This window comes from Ambystoma mexicanum, chromosome 9, assembly GCF_040938575.1.
Source record: "Ambystoma mexicanum isolate Mex_15411 chromosome 9, UKY_AmexF1_1, whole genome shotgun sequence".
Classification (NCBI taxonomy): Eukaryota; Metazoa; Chordata; class Amphibia; order Caudata; family Ambystomatidae; genus Ambystoma; species Ambystoma mexicanum.
In genome coordinates this window covers 1,313,086,423-1,313,102,364 of record NC_090931.1, presented here as the reverse complement: position 1 = coordinate 1,313,102,364, position 15,942 = coordinate 1,313,086,423, and the positions used below count along the sequence as shown (strand labels likewise).

Below are 15,942 nucleotides of genomic sequence, written 5' to 3'. Positions count from 1 at the left end.
TTCTGCTCAGGAGACTGCCTTTCACACTGTGTGCCGGCTCTGGCAGCAGGCATTCTGCTCAGGGGGCTGCCTTTCACACTGTGTGCGGCTCTGGCAGCAGGCATTCTGCTCAGGAGACTGCCTTTCACACTGTGTGCGGCTCTGGCAGCAGGCATTCTGCTCAGGAGACTGCCTTTCACACTGTTGGCTGGCTCTGGCAGCAGGCATTCTGCTCAGGAGACTGCCTTTCACACTATTGGCTGGCTCTGGCAGCAGGCATTCTGCTCAGGGGGCTGCCTTTCACACTGTGTGCCGGCTCTGGCAGCAGGCATTCTGCTCAGGGGGGCTGCCTTTCACACTGTGTGCGGCTCTGGCAGCAGGCATTCTGCTCAGGAGACTGCCTTTCACACTGTGTGCCGGCTCTGGCAGCAGGCATTCTGCTCAGGGGGGCTGCCTTTCACACTGTGTGCTGCTCTGGCAGCAGGCATTCTGCTCAGGAGACTGCCTTTCACACTGTTGGCTGGCTCTGGCAGCAGGCATTCTGCTCAGGGGACTGCCTTTCACACTGTGTGCTGGCTCTGGCAGCAGGCATTCTGCTCAGGGGGCTGCCCTTCACACTGTGTGCCAGCTCTGGCAGCAGGCATTCTGCTCAGGAGACTGCCTTTCACACTGTGTGCCGGCTCTGGCAGCAGGCATTCTGCTCAGGGGGCTGCCTTTCACACTATGTGCGGCTCTGGCAGCAGGCATTCTGCTCAGGAGACTGCCTTTCACACTATGTGCGGCTCTGGCAGCAGGCATTCTGCTCAGGAGACTGCCTTTCACACTGTGTGCCGGCTCTGGCAGCAGGCATTCTGCTCAGAGGGCTGCCCTTCACACTGTGTGCTGGGTCTGGCAGCCGGCATTCTGCTCAGGGGGCTGCATTTCACACTATGTGCGGCTCTGGCAGCACACATTCTGCTCAGGGAGCTGCCTTTCACACTGTTGGCTGGCTCTGGCAGCAGGCATTCTGCTCAGGAGACTGCCTTTCACACTGTGTGCCTGCTCTGGCAGCAGGCATTCTGCTCAGGGGGCTGCCTTTCACACTGTTGGCTGGCTCTGGCAGCAGGCATTCTGCTCAGGAGACTGTCTTTCACACTGTTGGCTGGCTCTGGCAGCAGGCATTCTGCTCAGGAGACTGCCTTTCACACTGTGTGCCGGCTCTGGCAGCAGGCATTCTGCTCAGAGGGCTGCCCTTCACACTGTGTGCTGGGTCTGGCAGCAGGCATTCTGCTCAGGAGACTGCCTTTCACACTGTTGGCTGGCTCTGGCAGCAGGCATTCTGCTCAGGAGACTGCCTTTCACACTGTTGGCTGGCTCTGGCAGCAGGCATTCTGCTCAGGAGACTGCCTTTCACACTGTTGGCTGGCTCTGGCAGCAGGCATTCTGCTCAGGAGACTGCCTTTCACACTGTTGGCTGGCTCTGGCAGCAGGCATTCTGCTCAGGGGGCTGCCTTTCACACTATGTGCGGCTCTGGCAGCAGGCATTCTGCTCAGGAGACTGCCTTTCACACTGTTGGCTGGCTCTGGCAGCAGGCATTCTGCTCAGGAGACTGCCTTTCACACTGTGTGCCGGCTCTGGCAGCAGGCATTCTGCTCAGAGGGCTGCCCTTCACACTGTGTGCCGGGTCTGGCAGCAGGCATTCTGCTCAGGAGACTGCCTTTCATACTGTTGGCTGGCTCTGGCAGCAGGCATTCTGCTCAGGAGACTGCCTTTCACACTGTTGGCTGGCTCTGGCAGCAGGCATTCTGCTCAGGAGACTGCCTTTCACACTGTTGGCTGGCTCTGGCAGCATGCATTCTGCTCAGGAGACTGCCTTTCACACTGTTGGCTGGCTCTGGCAGCAGGCATTCTGCTCAGGGGGCTGCCTTTCACACTATGTGCGGCTCTGGCAGCAGGCATTCTGCTCAGGAGACTGCCTTTCACACTGTTGGCTGGCTCTGGCAGCAGGCATTCTGCTCAGGAGACTGCCTTTCACACTGTGTGCCGGCTCTGGCAGCAGGCATTCTGCTCAGAGGGCTGCCCTTCACACTGTGTGCCGGGTCTGGCAGCAGGCATTCTGCTCAGGAGACTGCCTTTCATACTGTTGGCTGGCTCTGGCAGCAGGCATTCTGCTCAGGAGACTGCCTTTCACACTGTTGGCTGGCTCTGGCAGCAGGCATTCTGCTCAGGAGACTGCCTTTCACACTGTTGGCTGGCTCTGGCAGCAGGCATTCTGCTCAGGAGACTGCCTTTCACACTGTTGGCTGGCTCTGGCAGCAGGCATTCTGCTCAGGAGACTGCCTTTCACACTGTTGGCTGGCTCTGGCAGCAGGCATTCTGCTCAGGAGACTGCCTTTCACACTGTTGGCTGGCTCTGGCAGCAGGCATTCTGCTCAGGAGACTGCCTTTCACACTGTTGGCTGGCTCTGGCTGTAGGCATTCTGCTCAGGGGGGCTGCCTTTCACACTGTGTGCCGGCTCTGGCAGCAGGCATTCTGCTCAGGGGGCTGCCTTTCACACTGTGTGCGGCTCTGGCAGCAGGCATTCTGCTCAGGAGACTGCCTTTCACACTGTTGGCTGGCTCTGGCTGTAGGCATTCTGCTCAGGGGGGCTGCCTTTCACACTGTGTGCGGCTCTGGCAGCAGGCATTCTGCTCAGGGAGCTGCCTTTCACACTGTGTGCGGCTCTGGCAGCAGGCATTCTGCTCAGGGAGCTGCCTTTCACACTGTGTGCCGGCTCTGGCAGCAGGCATTCTGCTCAGGGAGCTGCCTTTCACACTGTGTGCGGCTCTGGCAGCAGGCATTCTGCTCAGGGAGCTGCCTTTCACACTGTGTGCCGGCTCTGGCAGCAGGCATTCTGCTCAGGGGGCTGCCTTTCACACTGTTGGCTGGCTCTGGCAGCAGGCATTCTGCTCAGGAGACTGCCTTTCACACTGTTGGCTGGCTCTGGCAGCAGGCATTCTGCTCAGGGGGCTGCCTTTCACACTGTGTGCGGCTCTGGCAGCCAGCATTCTGCTCAGGGGGCTGCCTTTCACACTGTTGGCTGGCTCTGGCAGCAGGCATTCTGCTCAGGGGGCTGCCTTTCACACTGTTGGCTGGCTCTGGCAGCAGGCATTCTGCTCAGGGGGCTGCCTTTCACACTGTGTACCGGCTCTGGCAGCAGGCATTCTGCTCAGGGAGCTGCCTTTCACACTGTGTGCCGGCTCTGGCAGCAGGCATTCTGCTCAGGGGGGCTGCCTTTCACACTATGTGCGGCTCTGGCAGCAGGCATTCTGCTCAGGAGACTGCCTTTCACACTGTGTGCCGGCTCTGGCAGCAGGCATTCTGCTCAGGGAGCTGCCTTTCACACTGTGTGCCGTGTCTGGCAGCACGCATTCTGCTCAGGGGGCTGCCTTTCACACTGTGTGCTGGGTCTGGCAGCAGGCATTCTGCTCAGGAGACTGCCTTTCACACTGTTGGCTGGCTCTGGCAGCCGGCATTCTGATCAGGGGGCTGCCTTTCACACTGTGTGCCGGCTCTGGCAGCAGGCATTCTGCTCAGGGGGCTGCCTTTCACACTGTTGGCTGGCTCTGTCAGCAGGCATTCTGCTCAGGAGACTGCCTTTCACACTGTTGGCTGGCTCTGGCAGCACGCATTCTGCTCAGGGAGCTGCCTTTCACACTGTGTGCCGGCTCTGGCAGCAGGCATTCTGCTCAGTGGGCTGCCTTTCACACTGTTGGCTGGCTCTGGCAGCAGGCATTCTGCTCAGGGGGCTGCCTTTCACACTGTGTGCCGGCTCTGGCAGCAGGCATTCTGCTCAGTGGGCTGCCTTTCACACTGTTGGCTGGCTCTGGCAGCAGGCATTCTGCTCATGAGACTGCCTTTCACACTGTTGGCTGGCTCTGGCAGCAGGCATTCTGCTCAGGGGGCTGCCTTTCACACTGTGTGCCGGCTCTGGCAGCCAGCATTCTGCTCAGGAGACTGCCTTTCACACTGTGTGCCGGCTCTGGCAGCCAGCATTCTGCTCAGGAGACTGCCTTTCACACTGTGTGCGGCTCTGGCAGCAGGCATTCTGCTCAGGGGGCTGCCTTTCACACTGTTGGCTGGCTCTGCCAGCAGGCATTCTGCTCAGGAGACTGCCTTTCACACTGTTGGCTGGCTCTGGCAGCAGGCATTCTGCTCAGGGGGCTGCCTTTCACACTGTTGGCTGGCTCTGGCAGCAGGCATTCTGCTCAGGAGACTGCCTTTCACACTGTGTGCGGCTCTGGCAGCAGGCATTCTGCTCAGGAGACTGCCTTTCACACTGTTGGCTGGCTCTGGCAGCATGCATTCTGCTCAGGAGGCTGCCTTTCACACTGTTGGCTGGCTCTGGCAGCAGGCATTCTGCTCAGGAGACTGCCTTTCACACTGTTGGCTGGCTCTGGCAGCAGGCATTCTGCTCAGGAGACTGCCTTTCACACTGTTGGCTGGCTCTGGCAGCAGGCATTCTGCTCAGGAGACTGCCTTTCACACTGTTGGCTGGCTCTGGCAGCATGCATTCTGCTCAGGAGGCTGCCTTTCACACTGTTGGCTGGCTCTGGCAGCAGGCATTCTGCTCAGGAGACTGCCTTTCACACTGTTGGCTGGCTCTGGCAGCAGGCATTCTGCTCAGGGGGCTGCCTTTCACACTGTTGGCTGGCTCTGGCAGCAGGCATTCTGCTCAGGAGACTGCCTTTCACACTGTTGGCTGGCTCTGGCAGCAGGCATTCTGCTCAGGGGGCTGCCTTTCACACTGTGTGCCGGCTCTGGCAGCAGGCATTCTGCTCAGTGGGCTGCCTTTCACACTGTTGGCTGGCTATGGCAGCAGGCATTCTGCTCAGGAGACTGCCTTTCACACTGTTGGCTGGCTCTGGCAGCAGGCATTCTGCTCAGGGGGCTGCCTTTCACACTGTGTGCGGCTCTGGCAGCCAGCATTCTGCTCAGGGAGCTGCCTTTCACACTGTGTGCCAGCTCTGGCAGCCAGCATTCTGCTCAGGAGAATGCCTTTCACACTGTGTGCCGGCTCTGGCAGCCAGCATTCTGCTCAGGAGACTGCCTTTCACACTGTGTGCGGCTCTGGCAGCAGGCATTCTGCTCAGGAGGCTGCCTTTCACACTGTTGGCTGGCTCTGGCAGCAGGCATTCTGCTCAGGAGACTGCCTTTCACACTGTTGGCTGGCTCTGGCAGCAGGCATTCTGCTCAGGGGGCTGCCTTTCACACTGTTGGCTGGCTCTGGCAGCAGGCATTCTGCTCAGGGGGCTGCCTTTCACACTGTGTGCCGGCTCTGGCAGCAGGCATTCTGCTCAGTGGGCTGCCTTTCACACTGTTGGCTGGCTCTGGCAGCAGGCATTCTGCTCAGGGGGGCTGCCTTTCACACTGTGTGCCGGCTCTGGCAGCAGGCATTCTGCTCAGTGGGCTGCCTTTCACACTGTTGGCTGGCTCTGGCAGCAGGCATTCTGCTCAGGAGACTGCCTTTCACACTGTGTGCTGGGTCTGGCAGCAGGCATTCTGCTCAGGGGGCTGCCTTTCACACTGTTGGCTGGCTCTGGCAGCAGGCATTCTGCTCAGGGGGCTGCCTTTCACACTGTGTGCCGGCTCTGGCAGCAGGCATTCTGCTCAGTGGGCTGCCTTTCACACTGTTGGCTGGCTCTGGCAGCAGGCATTCTGCTCAGGGGGGCTGCCTTTCACACTGTGTGCCGGCTCTGGCAGCAGGCATTCTGCTCAGGGGGGCTGCCTTTCACACTGTTGGCTGGCTCTGGCAGCAGGCATTCTGCTCAGGAGACTGCCTTTCACACTGTTGGCTGGCTCTGGCAGCAGGCATTCTGCTCAGGGGGCTGCCTTTCACACTGTTGGCTGGCTCTGGCAGCAGGCATTCTGCTCAGGGAGGCTGCCTTTCACACTGTGTGCCGGCTCTGGCAGCAGGCATTCTGCTCAGTGGGCTGCCTTTCACACTGTGTGCCGGCTCTGGCAGCAGGCATTCTGCTCAGTGGGCTGCCTTTCACACTGTTGGCTGGCTCTGGCAGCAGGCATTCTGCTCAGGAGACTGCCTTTCACACTGTGTGCTGGGTCTGGCAGCAGGCATTCTGCTCAGGGGGCTGCCTTTCACACTGTTGGCTGGCTCTGGCAGCAGGCATTCTGCTCAGGGGGCTGCCTTTCACACTGTGTGCCGGCTCTGGCAGCAGGCATTCTGCTCAGTGGGCTGCCTTTCACACTGTTGGCTGGCTCTGGCAGCAGGCATTCTGCTCGGGGGGGCTGCCTTTCACACTGTGTGCCGGCTCTGGCAGCAGGCATTCTGCTCAGTGGGCTGCCTTTCACACTGTTGGCTGGCTCTGGCAGCAGGCATTCTGCTCAGGAGACTGCCTTTCACACTGTTGGCTGGCTCTGGCAGCAGGCATTCTGTTCAGGGGGCTGCCTTTCACACTGTTGGCTGGCTCTGGCAGCAGGCATTCTGCTCAGGGGGGCTGCCTTTCACACTGTGTGCCGTCTCTGGCAGCAGGCATTCTGCTCAGTGGGCTGCCTTTCACACTGTGTGCCGGCTCTGGCAGCCGGCATTCTGCTCAGGAGACTGCCTTTCACACTGTGTGCGGCTCTGACAGCAGGCATTCTGCTCAGGAGACTGCCTTTCACACTGTGTGCGGCTCTGGCAGCAGGCATTCTTCTCAGGAGACTGCCTTTCACACTGTGTGCTGGGTCTGGCTGGAGGCATTCTGCTCAGGGGGCTGCCTTTCACACTGTGTGCCGGCTCTGGCAGCAGGCATTCTGCTCAGGGGGGCTGCCTTTCACACTGTGTGCCGGCTCTGGCAGCAGGCATTCTGCTCAGGAGACTGCCTTTCACACTGTGTGCCGGCTCTGGCAGCAGGCATTCTGCTCAGGGGGGCTTCCTTTCACACTGTTGGCTGGCTCTGGCAGCAGGCATTCTGCTCAGGAGACTGCCCTTCACACTGTGTGCCGGCTCTGGCAGCAGGCATTCTGCACAGGAGACTGCCTTTCACACTGTTGGCTGGCTCTGGCAGCAGGCATTCTGCTCAGGAGACTGCCTTTCACACTGTTGGCTGGCTCTGGCAGCAGGCATTCTGCTCAGGGGGCTGCCTTTCACACTGTGTGCCGGCTCTAGCAGCAGGCATTCTGCTCAGGGGGGCTGCCTTTCACACTGTGTGCCGGCTCTAGCAGCAGGCATTCTGCTCAGGGGGGCTGCCTTTCACACTGTTGGCTGGCTCTGGCAGCAGGCATTCTGCTCATGGGGCTGCCTTTCACACTGTTGGCTGGCTCTGGCAGCAGGCATTCTGCTCAGGGGGCTGCCTTTCACACTGTTGGCTGGCTCTGGCAGCAGGCATTCTGCTCAGGGGGCTGCCTTTCACACTGTTGGCTGGCTCTGGCAGCCGGCATTCTGCTCAGGAGGGCTGCCTTTCACACTGTGTGCGGCTCTGGCAGCCGGCATTCTGCTCAGGAGACTGCCTTTCACACTGTTGGCTGGCTCTGGCAGCCGGCATTCTGCTCAGGAGACTGCCTTTCACACTGTTGGCTGGCTCTGGCAGCAGGCATTCTGCTCAGGAGACTGCCTTTCACACTGTTGGCTGGCTCTGGCAGCAGGCATTCTGCTCAGGAGACTGCCTTTCACACTGTGTGCTGGGTCTGAGTTAAGAAGTATGTCATATTCTAAATACAAGTGAGTAGTGATGTCACAACAAGACTGTCGTAAGAACATTATGCAGAGGATTGTATGCAGATGTTGCAGGCTTCCGTATTTTACATCTCATTTCTAAATTCTGTCTGACGGGCTGAAGCGGAGCACAAAACTGTGGTTGCAACCGAGGACTGTCCGCCACAGGTCCCCACGGTGCGAAGGTGAAACATGGCAAGGGCTCAAAATGTCTGTTTTTTTTTAATAATAATGAATGGATGGGCCAATATGCTCTTAATGTGCTTGACAGCATTTCTCCAGATTCACTTTAGATTTACTGAACACTTGGTACCCCTCCGATCTACAGGAACTACGCTTGTACACCCCCATGATCTACGATGCGGAGAGCCTAATAAAGGTGTCATGTCTTTGGCGCCTAAATCTACTTGCCGCCACCTGCTTACGCAGCGCGCCGGAAATCATAAATAAACAATCCCAATAAATCCCCATCATAAAAGAAGCAGAAATATGGTATTGCTCTCACTGGTGGCCAAGGGAGCCCTCCTAACTAGATACGTCAACGTGAAATACGAAGAGCACTGTCACACGCGCGAGTTGCTGCAGGCATTAAGGACATGGTCTATGAATACCAGCAGTAAGTATCGGCCTCCATTTTGGTTCAGTGCGGACAAGCGGGGCTTGGCTCTGAACAGCGACGCAAAACACCCAGGTATATGAACGTCGATACTAGATTGACCCACATGGTCCGTTTTTGATTGCTCTAGCACAGGGTTGCAAACTCCAGGTCTTGGGCCGGATCATGTTGGATGTTCAGGATAACCCTCATGAATATTCATGAGATAAATTTGCATACAATAGTTCTAAATGCGTGCACATTTTAGCTCCTGAATATTCATGAGGGATATCCTGAAAACCTGTCAGGATTCTGGCCCTCGAGGGCTAGAGTTGTACAACCCTGCTCTAGCAGGTCTGCAAGTTGCGGCACTCAAGATGTTTTGGACTGCAACGCCCATGATCCCTCACCATTGAATAACATTCCCTGATGCCAGTTGTAGTCCAAAACACCTGGAGGGCCGAAGGTTGCAATTCCTGTTTATACCTGGATCAGGAAATTGTCACGCGACTTTATTTAACAAAGGAATTCTGGGAGCGGATGTCTTAGTTCACTTTGGTACTGAACAAAGTGCCCTGGAGTCTTGGAGTTCCCTCTTCCCATGTACAGTCATTACTAGGGGTGGGCAAAATGGCAGAACCTCGTTCAGCGTGATCCGTGGAAAATTCCTACCGAAATGCACCCGCTTCGACATATGCTGTGGTTTTCCTTTGTGAGGTGAATATTTTGCCCAGTTACGGCCCGTGAAACATTTCGGCCCTCAAACTGGCCGAATAATTTGTCTGCCTAAACCAGCCTAAAAACAAAATTCCCCCAAAAGTGTCAAAATGAAGATGAAATCATCCAATCACAAACAGTAGAGGCAAATGTCGCCCATTCTGCATCACCAGCAGTAACTGTGCCCACCCCTAGGTATGACAGTCTTAACTTGTCTCGGATTTGCCTGAATTAAATTATGGAATGTTAGTACCTATATATAAGACGTGATCAAGCGATTAGCTTTGCCGCGAAACGCATCGTTGTCCGCGCACTTTCTCTTTTGTCCATGGCATTTCCTTAAAAGAATATTTTGGACGTTTGAAGGACTGCTGGTCTTTTGCTACTCTGGGTCCAGTGTGGAATCACCATGTGGGTTCGTTTTCTGGAGTGCACTCCGACAGCCTTATACTATGGTACGAGGCAACTTCATATATATATATATATATATGTATATATATATATATACATATATATATATATATATATTCGAGAACTATGCAGCAAAGTTAATCTAAATGTACAATACACCATCGCCGGAGAAGCCCTCTTCCTTACACGCCCTTGGGATGCACACGCGTGCTGGGATCCCAGGCACTGCTCCAGGAAATACACCTCTTGCTTTTAAAGGAGAACAGAAAGAAAGAAAATCTGTAATCTGTGAAAAGTGGACCAAAATACCCTATGCCATACCAGAGAGAGACCTTAAACCTGGAGGGTGCGTCTGAGACCTTAGCAACTCCCGCAAATAGCTGCAAGTCCTTTCTTGGTTTCAATATATTCATGGAAATTCTACCGGCCCCACTAGGGGCCAAGAAAAGCCAGAGGCAGTGATGGACGAGACATGAAAAGGCTTCAATCAGCAAAGCCTTTCTTTGAGTTGTTTTATCTAGGACTACGCCAGCTATCGGGCACACAAGCGGCTTTGTTTCTCCCAGAGCCCGTGGTTGCCTGAACGCGGCCATTTAAGAAAACAGGGCTGATTCATTAGGAGGTTAGTATGAGTAACTCTGACTTACCCATGACTTAAACCTCGAGAAGAATCAGCCTCGTCCTAAATAGGAAGGGTCTCAGAATTTACCTCCTATCCTGAAGAAGACGGTAACAGGTAGCTGGGAAAATGTAATGTACACATTGCTGGAAATGGGAAAAATGTACTGGGGGAACTGTCCCATCTTTGGAGGGGTGGGGCTGTGCGAAGGAGGGGGCAGGCCAAGGGGCATGGCCCGGCCAGGTTACGCAACAGTGTATCTCTTCATCGAACCCACTCCTGGCGATTTGCCTGGAAGCAAAGAGCATTATGGGAAAATCATAATCTATTGTGTTGTATTGTTTTGTATTCATTATTTATATAGCGCTCTGACCCCATTTGTATGGCCTCAATGCGCTTTGTGGTTGGAACCACCTCGGTGGTCCATGTGTAGGAGGTTTCAAGCGTTTAGATTAAGAGATGCTTGTGTGCATTTTTGCCAGATTAGGACATAGGTGGCGGGCTAGCCTCCAGTAAGCAGCCCAAAATTATGCCACGTGGGTGGGCGCTGTTGGTGGTTTAGTATAGAGAGCTATTGCAAAAGATTCGATGTGTGCCAGCTAGACTGAATTTTATTTTCGTTGGTTGTCGCTCTATACTAGTAGCAAAGGTGTTGAGGTAAGTCAGAAGTTTCAGTGTGGACGGCTGTGTGTGCTGCTAGACCGGAATGGCATAGCCACAGCTGCATTCTATGGTGCATGGATGGGTGGCCCTGTGTCCACAGACGTGTTGTAAGGTATGCGTACCGTATGCTTGGAGTTCGGCTGTAGTCTTCTTTTTCTTTGTCCAATGCGGATGGCTGTTCTTGCTATTCGTGGTCTCCCTGGAACCAAAGTCTGAGCAGTGAGGATGGGTCCCGGACGGAAAGGGCACGGGGCATGAGGGAGGACAATAGGGGTGAGGGAGAAATACAGGGAGGGCAAACGTTTGTTGTGGACTGTCTCTGCAAAAGCTGCTGGCATTCGTGAGTTATTGGTGGGTAGAAGTGTTATTTTTCTTGGGAGGACCAAGGTGCATTGCGGTATGCCTCCGTGAACGCTGCCGGGATCCCTACCGTATTGATGGGTAGGAGTGTTGTTGTGCATGTGGGGGGGCAATAGTTTTCCACGGTGAGCCATTGCAAACGCTGCCGGAATTTGTGCTGTGATTGGCGGATAGGAATGTTGTTGTGTTTGGGTTTGGTGATATAGTTTAGGGAGGTGGAGGGTTTCAAGAGGAGGCTGGGAAAAGCCATGTTTTAAGGGCCTTTCTGAATTTCAGGTGATTTTCAATATTGCAAATGTGTAGGGGTAGGGAGTTCCAGATGATCGGTGCTTGGACGGAGAACGAGGATCCACCCAGCCTGGACGAGTTATAAAGTGAGACCACTAGGCGATATGCTATTCAAGATCTGAGACTCCTTGAGGGGTGGTAGTGCTGGATTATGTCTTGAAGGAATTCCAGGGTGGTGTTGTGGATGGCCCGGTGGGTGACGCACATGGCTTTAAAGGTAGTGAATCAACCAATCAGGAGCCAATTGAGGACTTATAGTGAACGGGTGGAGGAGCATATTTTGTGAGCGATTAGAGATGAAAGAGGCGATCCATGAGAGGGCTGTGTCTTTGATTCCTAGTGTTTGTAGCCTGCCTAGTAGTGTGATCAATGGTATCGAAGGCTGCAGAGAGGTCAAGGAAGATCAGTACAGTGCAGGCTTCTGCGTCAACTGTTCTTTTTAGGTCATCCCAGATGGACACTAGGGAGGATTCTGTTCCTCTGAGCGTCCTGACGCCCAATTATGCAGGGTCAGGGGGTTGTTGGCATCAGTGAATAGGCCAAGCTGCTTGTATACTGTGCGGTCCATGAATTTGGGCATGAAGCATGTATTGGAGACTAGCCGGTAGTTCTGGGGCAAGAGTGGGCCGAGTGTAGGTTTTTTGAGGATGCGTTTGATGTAGGAGGTTTTTAGGGCTTCCGGGAAAGATCCTGATGTAAGTGAGTGGTTGAGGATACAGCGTGCGATACTGCCTGCACAGGTTGAGGCTAGGATGTTTTTGAGGAGCGTGGGCAGGTATGGGTCCTCACGGCCTGATGGGTGGTTTTGTGCTAGGAGCGAGAGGAACTCCTGGTGTGAAATGGCAGCGAAAGAGTTAAAGGTTGGTATCGAGGGGGTGGTTTGACAAGGGTCAGCATGTGGGTGGGCAGGGGTCAGGGGCATGTGTTTCAATTTAGAGATGATGGCGGAGTGTCTACCAATAGCGACACTGTGGAAGTGTAAAAGTGTAATGATAAGGTGTCACAAAGGGCCTGGGAGATGGGTGGGTGGGGGGCTTGAGCAGGCCGGGAGTTGAATTCAGAGATGATTCTATGCAGTTCTTTGCTCGGGTTTTGAGCATTTAGGATCCTGTTCCCATAGAATGTTTTCTTCGTTTTTCTGATTTCCAAACTGTATGCTCTGGTTATTCTTGCTAGGGCGGTTTTGTTCTGAGCCATAGGGATGGTTCTCCAGGTCTGTTCAAGACAGTGCTTGAGGGTTTTTAGTGAGATGAGGTTGATGGTGAACCACCTGGGTGTGGGTCCTGATCTCAGAGTTCCTTTTTGTTGGAGTGAGGGGTGTAAGGGCGTTTGAAAGCCAGAGGTGAAAGATTTTGATCGGTGGTGGACTTTCCTGGATGGAAAGTGTAGGGAGAGAGTTCAGGAGGGACTTTGCTAGATCTGGGGTAATAACGACTTAATTCCATAGTGGAATGAGAGGAGTGGGGGTTGGTGGTGGTCATGCATGGCCTTGACCGCGGGCCGCTGTGGTCAGTGGTATAGCAAAGTAAATTGCTGAGTGATCAGTCCATGATAGGGAGCGAGGGGTCAGGGTAGATATGTTTGTATTGCTGAATATAGCCTTGAGGGTGTAACCGCCCTTGTGGGTGGGTGTGGAGATGTATTGTGTCAGGTTGAGGGATTTTAGATTGTCTGTGAGTGATCAGGTGATAGGGTTTGAGGACGAGTCGAACCAAATGTTGAAATCCACTAAGATTGTAAGTGTTGGATGGAGATTGGTGGCCAGCACTTCGCAGAGTGTATTTTGTTGTAGCCAGGGGGTCTGTAGAGGAGTAGGAATCTGTGTGAGGTGGAGGGTGAGAGTTGTAATTTTACCATGAGAGATTTGTAGTCTGTGGTGTAGGTTGAGGTGTCCCTAATAATTAGTGGGAATTGGTGTTTGCGTAGTATCGCAAACCCTCCACCCCTTCACAATCTGTTGCCCACAGTAAGGTTGTAACCAGGTGGGAAGGCCTTGTGCGCGATGGGCTTGTAATCATCAACAAACCAGGTCTCAGTGATGAAAACGATGTCTGGGTGTTCTTCTATGATGAGGTCAAAGATGTGGAATTTATTTTTGGGGACTGACCAGGCATTGACGAGTACGCATGATAGGTGGTGGGGTGTCTTTGTAGGCACTGGGGGTGTAGGATTGTGAAGGGTATGAGGAGCTGGAGTGAGGGGGTGCAGGGTGGCCGGAGGTTGGGAAAGGGTGTGGCCAGGGAAGGGTTTTAGGTGAGAGGGGACAGTCGCTGTGAGTAGGGGCAAAGAGGTGAGTTGTGCAGGAGGGAGGTGCTGTGTGGGCGACATGGAACAGCAGGGATGGGAGATGAAGGGAATAGGGCTAGGACCAGGTTGGGTGTCAGTGGGGAGGATTGGGCCTATAGTCTGGTGGCAGGGTTTGCGATCTGGGCTGGAGAATGGGTGATGGTAGGAGGGGCTTGAGGTGGCCTTGGTCTGGGCCTTTCCTTGACCTTTCGACAGCCCAAGAGGTGTGGGTGAGTGGGAGGGGCTGTGGAGCTTGAGGGTTTGGCAAGAGCTTCTCTTGCTGTGCTGAGATGGGGGAAGCAAGAATTGGAGGTGCTATGTTGTTGGGAAAAGGTGTGAGCAGCGTGGTCAGCGGCGGGGGTGGTGTGGGAAGGTTGTTTTATATGACTCACCGGGCGGTCCGGTATGTTCCTGGGGACAATGTTTTCTGCTTCCTCTCTCCAACTTGCTGCCCTTAATTGAGCAGAGTGGGATCTACGTGAGAAGCATAGCCAGCCGGTGGCAGGGCTTGGACTGGCGAGGATGGGGATAGGTGAGATGTATAGGGTGCAAGTTGATGAGGTGCAGGGTTGGGATGATGGGCTGTGTGTTGGTGGTGGCTGAGCTCGGGTGTCGTGGGTCTCATCAGGTCTACAAGTGCGCCAGCATGGTACTCTGATTTGTCCAGTTTGTGGCATGGTGTCTAACTTGTGGGAAGGGTACAACAGATTTATGTGTCTGACGAGAGGTGCACCTCCAACTGAGATACAACACTAGATATGTGTACTTGCTGGGCCTTGGGCGCCTGGTCAGGGCAGTCGGAGAATTTGGGATATCTGGGTAGAGGGGGAGGGGCGCACCTATCAAGGGGTACTACAGGAGAAAGTAAGATGTATTAGCATCTAGATTTGGGACGAGGGGGGACAACAGTGAATAGTTGAACACAGTTGCACCTAGATTTGGGATAGTTGGGTAGTGGGAGAAACACCTAACTGAGGTACAACACTAGACACTAAATACAGTAGCACCTAGGTTTGTAGTAGGCAGTGAAGTACAGTGGTACCTAGGTTTGGAACACCTGGAAAGACGGTGAAATGTGTAAATGTGGGTTTCAACAGTAGAACAGTTCAATACAGTAGTGCCTTGATTGGAATTAGCTTGATAATGGGAGGAACGCCTAATGTCAGTGTTTTGATTGTCAGCAGTTAAGTAAAGTAGCACCTTGATTTGAGACACCTGGATATAGGGCGGAACGCCTATGTGGGCGATTTCAACAGTTAAATCCAATAGCACCTTGATTTGAGAAACCTGGATATTGGGCGGAATGCCTACGTGGGGGATTTCAACAGTTAAATCCAATAGCACCTTGATTTGAGACACCTGGATATTGGGCGGAACACCTACGTGGGGGATTTCAACAGTTAAATCCAATAGCACCTTGAGTTGAGACACCTGGATATTGGGCGGAACGCCTACGTGGGGGATTTCAATAGTTAAATCCAATAGCATCTTGATTTGAGACACCTGGATATTGGGCGGAACGCCTACGTGGGGGATTTTAACAGTTAAATCCAATAGCACCTTGATTTGAGACACCTGGATATTGGGCGGAACGCCTACGTGGGGGATTTCAATAGTTAAATCCAATAGCACCTTGATTTGATACACCTGGATATTGGGCGGAACGCCTACGTGGGGGATTTTAACAGTTAAATCCAATAGCACCTTGATTTGAGACACCTGGATGTTGGGCGAAACGCCTACGTGGGGGATTTCAACAGTTAAACCCAATAGCACCTTGATTTGAGACACGCTGATAATGGGAGAAATAGCTAACTGGGAGTACAGTAGTAAAAGCTAAATACAGTAGCACTTTGATTTGTGACACCTGAAAAGTGGGCGAAATGCCTACATGGGGGATTCCAACCATAGATAGTTGGGTACAGTAGCACCTCGATTAGGTCACGTGGATAGTGTGAGAACGCCTAATGGGGGTTTCGGCAGTTAAATACAATAGCAGCTTGATTCGAGAGATGTAGATAGTGAGAGAAACAACCAACTGGGAGTACAGCAGTAAACATTAAATACAGTAGCACCTTGATTTGTGACACCTGGATAGTGGGAGAAACACCTACGCGGGGATAGTGGGAGAAATGCCTACGCAGGGAGTTTCAACAGTAGAGCAGTTAAATACAGTAGCACCTCGATTAGGGTCACCTGGATAGTGGGCGAAACGCCTACATGGGGCTTTCAACAGATAAACACACTAACACTTAGGTCTGGGACACGTAGATAATGGGAGAAAGCGCCTAAATGTGTGTTTCAATCTGGCATAATCAGGCTACATACCAGGTATGGCCATCTCGTATGT

The 15,942-nt window shown here is 53.7% G+C and overlaps 1 protein-coding gene across 2 annotated transcripts in view; it reads right to left on the bottom strand.

The window, feature by feature from the left end:
- Positions 1–15,942, bottom strand: part of SEMA5B (semaphorin 5B) — a 1,093,184-nt gene that overhangs the window by 494,781 nt on the left and 582,461 nt on the right. The gene's annotated exons all lie outside the window — the stretch shown is intronic.